Source organism: Chlorocebus sabaeus, chromosome 22, assembly GCF_047675955.1.
Source record: "Chlorocebus sabaeus isolate Y175 chromosome 22, mChlSab1.0.hap1, whole genome shotgun sequence".
NCBI lineage: Eukaryota > Metazoa > Chordata > Mammalia > Primates > Cercopithecidae > Chlorocebus > Chlorocebus sabaeus.
Window position 1 is genome coordinate 81,990,126 of NC_132925.1, and position 14,971 is coordinate 82,005,096.

Sequence of the window (14,971 nt, forward strand, 5' to 3'; positions counted from 1 at the left end):
TTTAGTGCTTCCAAGAGTACCATAAAAGAAACTTTTCACAAGCTGATCATCATGAGAATGCAAATGGGCACAACCTGTTGTGCCAACTGGCACAAACTACTGGAAAGTAGTTTGGCAAGGCATACCAAGAGAGCATTAAAAATGTGCTCTTTGATCTACTTCTGAGAATCTACCCTAAAGAAATAATTTAAAAAATGAATAAAGATCAGGGTATTAAGATACTGAGCAAAGCATGATTTATAATGGTTAAAAAAAATAGTAAAAACAGTAAATATTCAACAATGGAAGAATGGATAAGAAAATTACAGCCTATCCATGAATATTATGTTCCCTTCAAAAATGTCTGTGGGCCTGCAGCCTGGTGCAGAGTATAATAACATCCTGGCCACTGCTGCTTGCACTGGAGAGGAAGATGCCCACCTCCATCTCACCCTGTGTGGTGGGCTCACCCAGAAGCCAGCTAGCAGAGTGCTGGTAGCATTCTGTAATTTTGCAAATGAGGCAAACTTGAAATTAAGAAATGTAAGCTCAATAGTTGGAAGAGGGCTCTCCTATCACAATAGTGCTCACCAGGGAAGACGGACTCAAATATTACAGGATGATGCAGACTGTTCATCAAATGGAATTAAAAAATGGACTCTTCTGTTTATACAGCTTATTTGCTGTATATTGTCATCAAAAATGACAGAAATTATTCATATTTGTCATTTTTGTGATGTCAGGAAGATTGTTGGGATGAGGAGGAAGGGAAGGACTTGAAGCCAGGATAAATTCCACAGATCATCTCATCACAGCCTGTTAGGCTCATGGCTTTAGCTTTACTCGTGAACTTTCTGTCCCAGAAATTCTTGCAGAGCTTACAGGACAAAGAGGAGGTTGTGCTAAAGGAAAAGTAGGATCAATGCATATGTATGCCAAGAACTTCTACAGGTGCCATGGCATTGTCAGAGCTCAGGTCTCCTGGGAGCTGCTTTTGGCTTGGCCTGTGAGTATAATGGAAAATATGAGGTCTGAATGACTTTATATTTGAGGCCTACGATACAGCCACTTTATGGAAATTACCTCGCATTTTCATCTGTGAGAACAAAACTGCTATGGAATAAGGGCATCTGTTGAAACAGCAGCACCTCGCACTGATTACTGTAAGAGAGGCAATTTTGTACCTGGACTAAGACAGATAGAATGAATATTCTATGTGTCCATGAAGCAACAAAGTTTGCCTGTCGTATATCTGGAAAGGGGACCATACTGATGAAGCTGCAGACTTACCATTATCAAGGCACAGTGTAAGTGATCCTGGAGTCAGTTGTACACAAGAAGAAATTCAAGAAGCAAGAGGACTGACTCTACTATGCTTCTCAAAGATAAAATGGTAAATAGCAATCTTGCCAGTGTTAAAGAATAAACGGACAGCCGGGCAGGGTGGCTCACGACTGTAATCCCAGCATTTTGGGAGGCTAAGGCAGGTGGATCATCTGAGGTCAGGAGTTCGAGACCAGCCTGGCCAGCATGGTGAAACCCCGTCTCTACTAGAAATACAAAAATTAGCCGGGTATGGTGGCGGATGGCTGTAATCCCAGCTACTTGGGAATCTGAGGCAGGAAAATCGCTTGAGCCCAGGAGGCAGAGGTTGCAGTGAGCTGAGATGGCGCCACTACACTCCAGCCTGGGCTACAGAGCGAGACTCCGTCTCAAAAAAAAGAATGAAAGGAAACCGATGTTGATACAACTGATCCCAAACTACCTTTGGAAGAATTAGGCCAGTACATTTATTGCATTTTGAAGTTTATGATGTAAATCAGTGGATCCAGTTTAAGTAGATTTTTATTTTTTTAAGACTGGGTCTTACTCTGTTGCCCAGGCTGGATTGCAGTGGTGCGATTTCATAGCTCACTGTAACCTTAAATCTCTGGGCTCATGCAATCCCCCTGCTTTAGCCTCCAGAGTAGAATCAGATCATTCTAAGGGAGACTGTAAATTTACTATTATGCCTCAATGGAACATCCACGGTCAACTGTAAGAAACTTTGTATTCTTAACTTTGTTAAAACAAGCAAATCAAAAAGCTTGCGAATATGTTTGTACTATGGCATAAAATAAAGTTTTAAAAGTTGGGAAAAAAATTTAATGAGTTCCAAAGGTCCAGTGGTGCAATAAAAAATACATTGTCCTGATGTTCCAGAGCTTCCCAATTTTCCTCCACAGAAGCAAACATGTTGTCAGCCTCTTATATATTAAAAAACAGAAATTTTAACTGAAAAAAAAAAAACCCAGAAAACACAAAAAGCTCAAAATGTTTAAAGGAAAAGCTCATAAATTCTTACTTTCAGAAAGAAAAACGTGGAGAGAAATATAAATACTAAGTAATTAACAGGACCCAAGTTAGAAGAAGATACAAAAAGGAAACACGGGGAATTTGGAGGCACTGAGTTAAATCTCTGCAACACATAGGGTAGCAATTCTTTGACCTTAGGCAAACAACATCCTAAAATAAAATCCAGTCCCTAAGGCAAGAGCCTTTTCCTCCACCAGTAGGTCACAAAGCTGTCTTGGGCTGGCTTTACCTAACTGTCAAGCCAGAAGACACAATACCTCTCTCCTGTAATGGGTTAGCTAGGTATATTTAACGAACAAAAGTTACTACGATTAGCAAAGAATATCCTTTAACATCTGTGATAAGTATCCCTTAATATCTGTTATTGTATCCCTTAACTGTGGCAAACACCTACCTTTTGCTTCCTGGCAATGTTACTCTAACTTACACTCTAACACAGAAATGATGACTGGACTCCTGCATTGGGCTGCTTCTGCAGCTACACCATGCAGAGATGGGGAGAGCTTCTGAAGATCTAAGAATAAATATATTAAAATATAATTTCCATTCTTACCCCATAAGGAAATAATATAATCATTTTTATTATGACTGCAACTATAAACTGAGTGAGGTACTCCAGAGTGACTTGCTCACCAACATTTCCAAAGCAATACGATAACTGAGTCACTATTCACTGAACACTTACCTCATATAGACAGTGAAATAAAATAATATTATAAAAGTAATATTTCTGCAGTCTTTGTTCAGAGTTCCAAAAGTGAATTTCAATATGGTTGCTGACTCTGAAAGTGATTTTTAGATTTATCTCTTAATAGCATTTGGCTACATTTCTTTTTCTGGGATTAAGTTAAATAACACCTATGCATCAATTGAGTTAAACTAGAGGTCATGCTTTACCAACTTTTAGCTGAGTTTACGTTATAATGTTAGCTTTTCCTAGAATAGGCTAGTCAATTGAGCTATAATATGTATTCTCTTGGGTTTTATGCCATTTCCTAAATTTAAAATTAAAACATCAGTTGAAGGAAAATAGCTACAACCTAACAGCCCATGCAACTTAGATTAAGCTACATACAACATTAGTTTCAAAACAAAGAGCCAGAAAACGCTCTAGAAAATCAAGTATGAGATTTTTAGTGCTAAAAAGGACTACAAAATACCTTCATCAACGAGGTAACTTAGGGCCCCAAAGCAGCTGCCTGTGTAAGAACAAGACAAGTAAACAAAGCAAGTCCAAAGTCCACAATATTCAATTTCACAAATAGATAGCCTCAGCAATCCTGAAAATTATCTAAATAAAAAATCAGTTAAACTTTCAAATGACAGACAAATTTAAGAAACCACCCACCTGACTAAAAATATTCTTGGTAATAAACGACTGCTCAGAAAGGAGCTTACGTACCAATAAAATTAGTTAACATTTATTTAGTCTTTACTGTGTGCCCTGCCATGTATGCCTTTACATATATTAACTCATTTAATTCTCACAACCCCATGAGGTATTATTATTATTTGCACTTTATAAATGAAAAACCCCTAAGGCACAATGAAGCTAAATTTCTTGCCAAAAGTCACCAGGTAATAAGAGGTGAAACCAGGATAGGAACCCATGCAGTGACCTCCACAGCTGTCATCCCTAATTCCTCACTCCTGACTTCCAGATCTTTACCACTCTACCATACAGTCTTTATTTTAGTCCAACTCATCACTTTGCAGATAAGCAAACTGCGCTCCTCAAGGAAGAGATAAAATTCATTCAAGGTTTATAACTATTTAATAACATAACTGGTACTAAACTCAGGTTTCCTAGTCACATTATGAGGTTTTTCACCACACTTAATCTTTTTCAAAAATAATTTTACTTTGTTTTTCCAAGTATAAAATACTCATTGTTGAAATCAGAAGAATATAATAAAGTACAGAAGAAAATTGAAATAACATCTCCCAGCTTCCAAGAATAACCACTGTCAACAGTTTAACATATTGCTTTATATGCATTACACGACTAACATTCCACTCTCCTGTCTCGTTTTTTGTTTTGTTTTGTTTTGTTTTGTTTTTGAGATGGAGTTTCATTCTTGTTGCCCAAGCTGGAGTGCAATGGTGCAATCTTGGCTCACCGCAACCTCCGCCTCACGGGTTCAAGTGATTCTCCTGCCTCAGGCTCCCGAGTAGCTGGGATTACAGGCACCTGCCACCACGCCCGGCTAATTTTCTTTTTTCAGTAGAGACGAGGTTTCTCCATGTTGGTCAGGCTGGTCTCAAACTCCCGACCTCAAGTGATCCGCCCGCCTCAGCCTCCCAAAGTGCTGGGATTACAGGCGTGAGCCACCGCACCTGGCATTTTTTTTTTTTTTTTTTTAAGATACAGGATCTCACTCTGTCACTTAGGCTGGAGGGCAGTGGTACAATCATAGCTCACTGTAACCTCTAATCCCTGGGCTCAAGTGATCCTTCTGCCTCTCAGACTCCCAAGTAGCTAGGACTATAGGCACAAGCCACCATGCTTGGCTAATTTAAAAAAAAAAAAAAAATTGTAGAGACGGGGGTCCTACTACATTGCCCAAGCTGGTCTCAAACTCCTGGCCTCAAGTGATCTCTCACCTCAGTCTCCCAAAGTGCTGAGATTATAGACATGAGCCACCATATCCAGCCCCTTGCCTTGAATTTTTAAAAAATTTTAGAGACATATTCTACGTAGAGTTGTGTTTTTGACATTTTCACTGATATCATCCCATGGCATTAAGTATTTTTGACAATGTGACTTAATGGCTACACGACATTTCATAAATTTCATTAATTTATTTAACCATATATCTACTGACTATATGTGGTTATTTTTACAATCACTGTCTGTGATGAAACTGTTATACACACATCTTTATGTAACATCTCTGATAATGTTCTTACATTAGGTCTCTAGAAATGACACTACTGTGACTTAAAGGGTATAACAGCTAATACTTACATGGTGATCGTTGCCAAACCGTTCTAAGTGCTTTGCAGATATTCTAAGTTATATATATCCACAGATATTCTAAGTGCTTTACAGCTATATCCTAGCTAATCCTTGCAACAGTCCTAAGAGGGAGGAAATGAAGGTTCACAGAGAACAAGTGACTTGTCCAAAATCAGCCAGGAAGTGACACAGCCACGATTCACACCCAGGTAATTAGGCTCCACGATCCATGCTCTTAATTACTAGGCTAGACTATTCTAATTCCACACTCTTTCAACCACATCATGCAAAGTCTCCTGAAGTTTATTACAAATACACAAAACAGCTGAGGAACTTTTATTTTACTAAACATCCCAGAAGACTCTACCGTTTGAAAACTACTATCCTGATCTTAACAACAACAAAAAAGAGCAGAACACTTAATAAAACTCCTCCCATAAAACCTTTGATAGTTATATTGGTGGATGTTTTAAATATAGAAGGGAGAATCAAGTAAGAGAGTACTCAAAATGGTCAAAATACATGTTCATGGCCTTAGATTAGGCAATGGCTTCTTAAAAACCAAAGGCACAAGTGACAACATAAATTTAAAATGTTTTAATTACTAAAAATTACTTATAAAAATAAAAATAGATAAACTGGACTTCATCAAAATTAAAAATGTTTACACTTTAAAAGATACCATCAGGACGAATACTATATGATTCCACTTATTTGAGACACCTAGAATAGGCAAAGTCCTAGAGACAGAAAGTAGAATAGAGGTTACTAGAGGCTGGGGGAGGGGAAAAAGGAGAGTTTTTATTTAATGGGTACAGTGTTTCTATTTGGGATGATGAAAAAGTTCTGGAAATGGGGGTTATAGTTGCACAACACTGTGAATGTACTTAATGCCACTGAAATGTACACTTAAAATTGTACAAATGGTACATTCTATGTTATGCATATTTTACCTCAATCAACAAAAAAAGATACCACCAAGACAACCCACAGAATGAGAGAAAACACTTATAAATCATTTATCTGATACAGGAATTATATCCTGAATATACAACTCAACAATAAAAAGATAATCCAATTTTTCTTTTCTTTTTCTTTCTCTTTTTTTTTTTTTTTTTGAGACGAAGTCTTTCTCTGTTGCTCAGGCTGGAGTGCAGTGGCGTGATCTCAGCTCACACTGCAACCTCTGCTTACCAGGCTCAAGCCATTCTCCTGCCTCAGCCTCTCGAGTAGCTAGGACTACAGGTGCACGCCACCATGCCCGGTTAATTTTTTGTATTTTTAGTGGAGATGGGGTTTCACCATGCTGGCCAGGCTGGTCTCAAACTCCTGATGTCGTGATCCACCTGCCTCGGACTCCCAAAGTGCTGGGATAACAGATGTGAGCCACCATGCCCGGCCCCAATTTTTCAAATAGATATAAATCAATATTTCTCCAAAAAAGATACATACAAATGTCCGATAAGGACATGAAATGATGCTTAATTATTAGTCATTAGATTATCAGATTATTAGTCATTAAAGAAATACAAATCAAAATCATTAGATACCATTTCATACCCATCTGATGGCTACAAAAAAGACCAACATTAAGAAGTATTGACCAGGAAGTGGAGAAATTCCTGGTGCGAATGGTTTAGGCACTTTGGAAAACATTTCGGCAGTTCCTCAAAATGTTAAACATGGAGTTAACATATTACCTAACAATTCCATTCCAAGGTATGTAGCCAAGAGAGCTGAGCACAAATTCACACAAAAGCTTATACACAAACTTTTTAGTGACATTATTCGTAACATCCGAAAGTAGAAAATAGAAACTCAAATGTCCATCAGCTGATTAATGGATAAATAAAATGTAGTAGCTATCTCTACAATGGAATTTTATCCAGCAATGCAATACCTATATAAACTAGAACTTAGAGGAACCTTGAAAATGCTAAATGAAAGAAGCCAGACACAAAAGACCACATGTTGTATCATTCCATCGATACAAAATGTCCAGATAGGCAAATCTAGAGACAGAAAGCAGATCAGTGGTTGCCAGGGTCTGAAGGGAGGAGAAAATGGGGGGGGGGGAGTCACTGCTAATGAATACAAAGTTTCTTTTGGGGGTGATGAAAATGTTCTAGAACTAGGTAGTGGTAATAGATGCACAATTTTTGTGAATATACTAAAGACCACTATAGTGTACACTTAAAAAGTAAAAATGAACTAAAGGCCAGGTGCAGTGGCTCATGCCTGTAATCCCAGCACTTTGGGAGGCCAAGGCAGGTGGATCACGAGGTCAGGAGATCGAGACCATCCTGGTTAACACAGTGAAACCCCGTCTCTACTAAAAATACAAAAAATTAGTCGGGCGTGGTGGTGGGCACCTGTAGTCCCAGCTACTCAGGAGGCTGAGGCAGGAGAATGGCATGAGCCCTGGAGGCGGAGCTTGCAGTGAGCCAAGATCGTGCCACTGCACTCCAGCCTGGGTGACAGTGAGACTCCATCTCAAAAAAAAAAAAAAAAAAAAAAAAGAACTAAAATGGTTGAGAAATTCATTAAAAAAATACATTTTGAAATAAAGTGCTTATAAGTGGTAATATAAGACTGTAAGTATGTGAATTTTGAGAGAGAATCAAGACAGTAAAAGCCAAAGGATAAAGACAAAGTCTCTGTGGTAACTATAGACAATGGAGACAAAGATGGAAATGTCAAAACTGTCAGAAAATTGAGAACCAGGAGAGCATAGTGTACGAACAGAATTTTGAAAAGTTCTATCAAAATGCATACTAAGGAAATTAGAAAAGTGAGTTTCAGAATAGGGAGAAAATAAAAAGAATAGCCACCAAAACTAAATCACTGAATAACTCATCTAAAAAGTTTCCTGATGACTTTAAAAAACTATTTTTTTTGTTTTTAAGAAAGGGTCTCTCTCTCTGTTACCCAGGTTGGAATACAGTAACTCAAACACATCTCACAGCAGCCCCAACCTCTTGGGCTAAAGTGATCCTCCCATCTCAGAGTCCTGAGTAGCTGGGGCTACAGGCACACACCATCACATCCAGTTTTGTTTTGTTTTGTTTTGTTTTGTTTTTTGTTTTGTTTTGAAGACAGACAGGATCTCACTTTGTTGCCCAGGCTGGCTGATCTTGAACTTCTGGGCTCAAGTGATCCTCCCACCTCAGCCTCCCAAAGTGCTGGGATTACAGGAATGAGCCACCACACCAGCTTTAAAAAATAAGCCAAGGTTTACCCATCAGAAAAAAACAAGGTAAAGAAGGTATGTATATTATCTAAATTCATAAAACTGAAGGAGATATGGGCAGATTTCACCAAATGCTAGTAATTGAGGACAAAACTAAAATTTAACCAGAATAGTCTGGAAATGTATGAAAGTACTGCTATTACACAGTAAATTAATAGGACAAATTAATTATGCTGGATTTGCTGTCAATATTTCAGAAGCACTCTCATTTGTTCTAAATAGGCTGAGGTAATGATGAAAGATGAATGATGGCATATTGAACACTAGGATGTCAGCTCCATGGGGACAGAAACCTTTATCGATTATAGAATTGAGTTCAGCACACAGGAAATATTCAATGTTAGCTAAATTAATCAATAGCACTTTGAAATCTATAAAATATCATACATGTTTTAGAAATTCATATCTAGAAATGAAATGTTAATGAATTTAAAAAGTCATTGATATCTGAGATCTAAAACTAGAGTTTCAGGGAAGAAAAGAATTAACCTCAAAATATTACACTGACTGGAAGGACATAAGAAGCTTATAGAGTGTAGTGGTGTATGCCTGTAGTCCTAACTACTTGGAGGCTGACATGGGAGGATCACTTGAGCTCAAGAGGATTTTTTTTTGTTTTTTTTATTGAGACAGGTTCTCACTCTGTCACCTGGGCCAGAGTGCAGTAGCACCATTTTGGCTCACTGCAACCTTGGCCTCCTGGACTCAAGTGATCCTCCCACTTCTGCCTCCCAAGTTGCTGGGACCACAGGTGCACACCACAACACTCAGCTAATTTTTGCAATTTTTTGGTAGAGATGGGGTTTTGCCATGTTGCCCAGGCTGGTCTCCAACTCCTGAGCTCAAGCAATCCACCCCACTTAGCCTCTCAAAGTGCCGGGATTGCAGGCGTTGAGTCACTGCACCTGGCCCAACCCAGGAGTTTGAGTTCAGCCTGGGCAACATAAAGTAGCCCAGACTTTTTAAATCTTTTTAAAAAAATTTAAAAGCCCACATAACTTGCTAGTATTGTCAAATGTTTAAACATATTAATAAATTTCCCATATTTTTTACACTATCAATATTATAAAAAATATAAATAAGTCTATACATTTCTAAAGAGTTAACTACTTAAATGGGACAAAAGCACAGTCAGAATTCATCATGGTCAATTTAAAGAAACACACAATATAGAATATAAAATCCCCTATAGATGAAGATATAATTTAAGTGAAACAGAATAGACAAAACCAATACTGAGGAGAGCTAAAGAGAGAATACAAAACCTAACTGTTAAAACCTATTCAATATTAATTAAACTAAGAACAATAAACACAGAAGAAAATAAGACAGTCCCTCGACTTAAAAGAATTCAGTCACTATTGTAGTTTTTTAACTATGTTTTTCTTTAAAATTTAGGCAAGGATGATTTCTAACAATGACTGTTTCAGCTAGTTTACTTTTAAGTTTATAGGGAGAAGAAGATACACATTGCTCTTACTTAAAGCATTAATATATATAAAAAGTATAAATAGTACCATACCATCAAAATAAAGGTGTTTTATATAAAAATATTACTAAGAAGGTCACATCTAAATATTTACTCAACACAATTATTACAAAATTTTGTTCTTCAAATCAAAGTGCTCTGTTGTTAAAGATAAATGTCACTAGTTAGTTTAATTCACTTACCTTCTTTTTACGTAAGATACTTGCAGATAATTGACATGAAATTAAAGCTTTAACTCAAGTTCAAACAATTCCCTTTGAACACAATAAAAAGACAGGCCACTAAAATATCCTGATATACTTCTTGCATTTTAATAGTTTTCAATTTATCTGTTAAGTACTGTTTTTTAATCTAAAATATCAAGCAAAATTTGAGATCATTAATAGATCATTAATAAACAGAGATCTATTAAAATTAATGAATCAGTTTCAACTCTAAAGTTTAGTAAAAGATATAAATTGGTTCAAATATGAGAGATCTCTACTATTCATTAAAATTATAAGTTTTAAATACTTAATCTGGGCCCGGCGCGTGGTGGCTCACGCCTGTAATCCCAGTACTTTCGGAGGCCGAGGCAGGTGGATCACGAGGTCAGGAGATCAAGACCATCCTAGCTAACACGGTGAAACCCCGTCTCTGTTAAAAATACAAAAAATCAGCTGGGCATGGTGGCGGGCGCCTATAGTCCCAGCTACTCGGGAGGCTGAGGCAGGAGAATAGCGTGAACCCAGGAGGCGGAGCTTGCAGTGACCCGAGATTGTGCCATTGCACTCCAGCCTGGGTGACAGAGTGAGACTGTCTCAAAAAAAAAATAAAAAATAAAATAAAATAAACTTAATCTGAGCCAATTTAGATACTATGCAAAAAAAAAAAAAAAAAAGCAATTTTTGGATTTTCTGTTGAAATAGAAATTCATTTGATAGTTTATTGAAATGAACTTTAAAAGAACAGTCATAACTCAGAAAATTACTCATACCTTTTTTCCCCCTTCTCAAACTGTTTTTCAAGACCCTCAGAAATTTACACCCTGTTTCAGGGATGTTATCTTAGTAGCAGAGCCGTATTTACAATAAGGAAGTGACAGTGCAGATTCTGGGTTTTGACATACATGCTTTACAATAGAAAACATTGTGCAAGTAAAGAGTACTAAGGCTCAGAGCTACCACATATACTAAATAAAATACTTTTTTTTTCTTTTTTTCTTTTTCATGCAGTCTCGGCTCACTGCAACCTCTACCTCCTGGATTCAAGCGATTCTCCTGCCTCAGCCTCCCAAGCAGCTGGAATTACAGGCATGCTCCACAATGCCTGGCTAATTTTTTTCGTATTTTTAGTACAGATGGGGTTTCGTCATGTTGGCCAGGCCAGTCTCGAACTCCTGACCTCAAGTGATCTGCCCGCCTCAGCCTCCCAAAGTACTGGGATTACAAGCATGAGCCAATGCATCTGTCCAATTTTTTAAAATAAGACTGCTGCTCTATTTATACTGGGCTGAAACTCATAAGCCATTCCTCTTCCCCCATCCCCTGTACAAATAAGTTTTTCCATCCTAGAACTCAGAAAATGTATCTTTTATATATATATATTTCAGTATATCCTTATGATCTTTATATTCATGGATATTATTTTCTAAAATTGAAATTATTTTATGTGACCCCTTTGCTCCAAAGCAACTTATGTTTTTAAAATTTACAGTGAATATTTAATACTTCTCTTCTACTTAAAATTAACAACTTAATTTCTAGCTACCTAGTTTATAGAATACTTCCACATACATGACCTCATTTTATATGGTATAAATTCAGGAGAACTATTAGTCTTACATGTTTAATAATTGCTTGATGGTTTCATTTTTACTTAATGTTGAAAGTACATTTTAAAAACTCACATATTTAGCACCTATTATAAAAACAAGAATGCAAAACTAGAAAACTACAAAATTATACAAATAGAAAATAAGTGATTAAATTAACATAAAATTAGGTAGAATTTGATAATTCACAAAATATATATCTACTGCAAAAAGATTAATATTTTACCACAGTGTTCCAGTTTTTTTTTCCTTAACCTTGGTTTATAAGCTCTTATAACCCTTCTTTAAAAATCAGGTGTTCATCAGGATCAATACTAAAACATTTAATCCTTTTGTTATAAGATCTATGATCTTGCCGGGCGCGGTGGCTCAAGCCTGTAATCCCAGCACTTTGGGAGGCCGAGACGGGCGGATCACGAGGTCAGGAGATCAAGACCATCCTGGCTAACACGGTGAAACCCCGTCTCTACTAAAAAAAAAAAAAAAAAAAAAAAAAAGATCTATGATCTTGGCCAAATGTAAAGTAACAATCATTCATCCCCATAGTATGCAGTCCTTAGCCTCTCATTCACATGCTTTGGACACAGTAAGAGCTGAGTGTATACTTAGCTATCCACATACATATTTACACATATACACACACAAACTTTTCATAGAATTAATTTTTGCTATCATCAGAAATGCAAAGATAAGTTTCTGGCTTTAAGAACTCAGAACATGGTTGGCTGGGCGCAGTGGCTCACGCCTGTAATCCCAGCACTTTGGGAGGCGATGCAGGTGGATCACCTAAGGTCAGGAGTTCAAGACCAGCATGGCCAGCATGGTGAAACCCCGTCTCTAGTAAAAATAAAAAAATTAGCCGGGAGTGGTGTTGGGCACCTATAATCCCAGCTACTTGGGAGGCTGAGGCAGGAGAATTGCTTGAACCCAGGAGGTGGAGGTTGTAGTGAGCCAAGATCGTGCCATTGCACTCCAGCCTGGGTGAAAGAGTAAGACTCTGATTCAAAAACAAAACAAAATAAAACAAACAAACAAAAATAACTCAGAACATGACATTTTGTACTTGATGATAAAGAAAAAAAGAACTCAGAACGTCAAAAAATCTATGGGAATATCATTTATAGCTGCTGAATTTCTAATTTGTGCTGAATTACAGAGTTTTAACATTTCCATATATTTTTAACAATGTGACTCATGTTGACAAAGATTCTTTGCTTGGCCAAACTTTACTTGGGCTTATGAACTTTCTTCTAGGCTCATTCGTGTACTTCCTTGTAAAATCCAGTTTTAGCCAAAGAACCTTGCCTAGTCAGTTTAGCCAGAACCCCCTCAACCTCGATATCCGATCATCCTTGATGTATGATCAGGTTCCTCATCATCTACCATCCCTCAGGGAATGTCTGAACACCCTGGCCTGACTCCACCAAGAATCCTGTTAAGTTGGTTTAGCCAGAATCCCCCTTACCCCTGATGTTTCCTCTTAGTAATTTTCCATTCACTGACCCTCACACTGGTCCTTGGCTATAGATTCCCACTTGCCCATGCTGTATTCAGAATGAGCCCAGTTTCTCTCTACCCTCGCCCCACAATCCCCACACCCCACTGCAGTGGTTTCTATACCTATCTCAATGGTCCTGAATAAATCTTCCTTACTATGCTTTAACAAGTGTCACTGAATAATTTTTTCTTACCAACATCCCATTTGCACAAATTTATTCAACTCAGTAAGATTTCAATTTACATATAAGTCTATTGAGAAATTAATTTGGACACAGAGTGCCTGACCTGTACTGCTTTTTTTATGCCCCATTTCCCCCGACATGCAAGGGCAGAACCACCACAGGCTCCTTGGCAATAGCAAGGATTGAAACTGGGGAAAAACAAATGATCACCACTGAAGTATATAAACACTACCTTTCTTATGGAAATAACTTAATTACTCTCTGGATCCACTTATAGTAATGCATGTACAGAACTGTCACACTCCCTAACTTACTGCCTTCTTAACCAACTGCCAGCGAGCTTCCACATGCATCACTCTACTGAACAACCAGCCCTCAAGCCATTGATGAGACAGACCCATACCTGACAAGTCCAAGGACTACTTTAAACCCTTATAATGTGGCATTTGACGGTTATTTGCAACTCTCTTCTCAAAAACTCTCCCCTGCCTCATACTTCACAAATCTAATCTCTCCTCGTCCTCCTACTTCTCTGGATGGACTTTTAAGTGTGCCTTCTTTTTTCCCTGCTAGCTATTCAAATGTTGGTCATTCCCAGGGTTCTTCCCCAGTCTCTACTTTTCTAGCGATACACAAACTTCCCTGGGAGTGTATTTCCTGTAGCCTTCACTACATGGCTGATAACTCCCAAGTCTAGCTCCCTCTATCCAGATGATCTGGCTACACACCAAGAATTTACCTCTAACTGTCCTTTTTACTTTATCACTCTACCAAGTCCCCTTGCCTCTAGGCACAAAGCCAATGTCTTCCACATTATCACCATGACTGTTATTCTAACAACAAAGATTTAACCATGTGATTCTATTACATAAAATTTTATCAAACTCCTCACCACCTGTTCCTAAAGGAAAAAACAGCATGACACTAAAGTCCTTCAAGATTTGGTACAAATCTACCTTTTCTGCCTCATCCCCTGTCCTCTCTCCTGTATGATTCACAAAAATCACTCAGTTTCTATAAAACACCACTGTTTTTACTCCCTCATGCTATCACTCATGATGTATATTAGTGCTGCCTAGAATGTACTTCCCCTCATTTGCATGACAAAGTCTTGCTCTTTCAAGGCTTGTTTCAGCTGTCACCTGTAGAGAAACCATTCTAATCCTTCTTTCCTTACCCTCTTATCATTGGTCATTCCATCCTAAACATTTAAACTGCAGTTCATTTGACTAGTACCTCTCTTGGCAATTATTTCCCAGTATTGGAATTATCCAGAGACATGTTCACTTACGTAGAATTTCGAAAAGCAAGGATCCTATCTTTCACTCCTATATCCCAGTCAGCTGGCAAATATGCCACATAGGAGATGCTCAATAAAGAGCTGCCTGGCCAGGCACGGTGGCTCACACCTGTAATCTCAGCACTCTTGGGAGGCTGAGGTGGG

At 37.9% G+C, this 14,971-nt stretch overlaps 1 protein-coding gene and 1 pseudogene across 32 annotated transcripts in view; one reads left to right on the plus strand and one right to left on the minus strand.

The window, feature by feature from the left end:
- The window catches only part of SLMAP (sarcolemma associated protein), a 177,168-nt gene that overhangs the window by 129,667 nt on the left and 32,530 nt on the right, over positions 1-14,971 (minus strand). The gene's annotated exons all lie outside the window — the stretch shown is intronic.
- On the plus strand, positions 807-2,949 carry LOC140709803 (pyruvate dehydrogenase E1 component subunit alpha, somatic form, mitochondrial pseudogene; annotated as a pseudogene).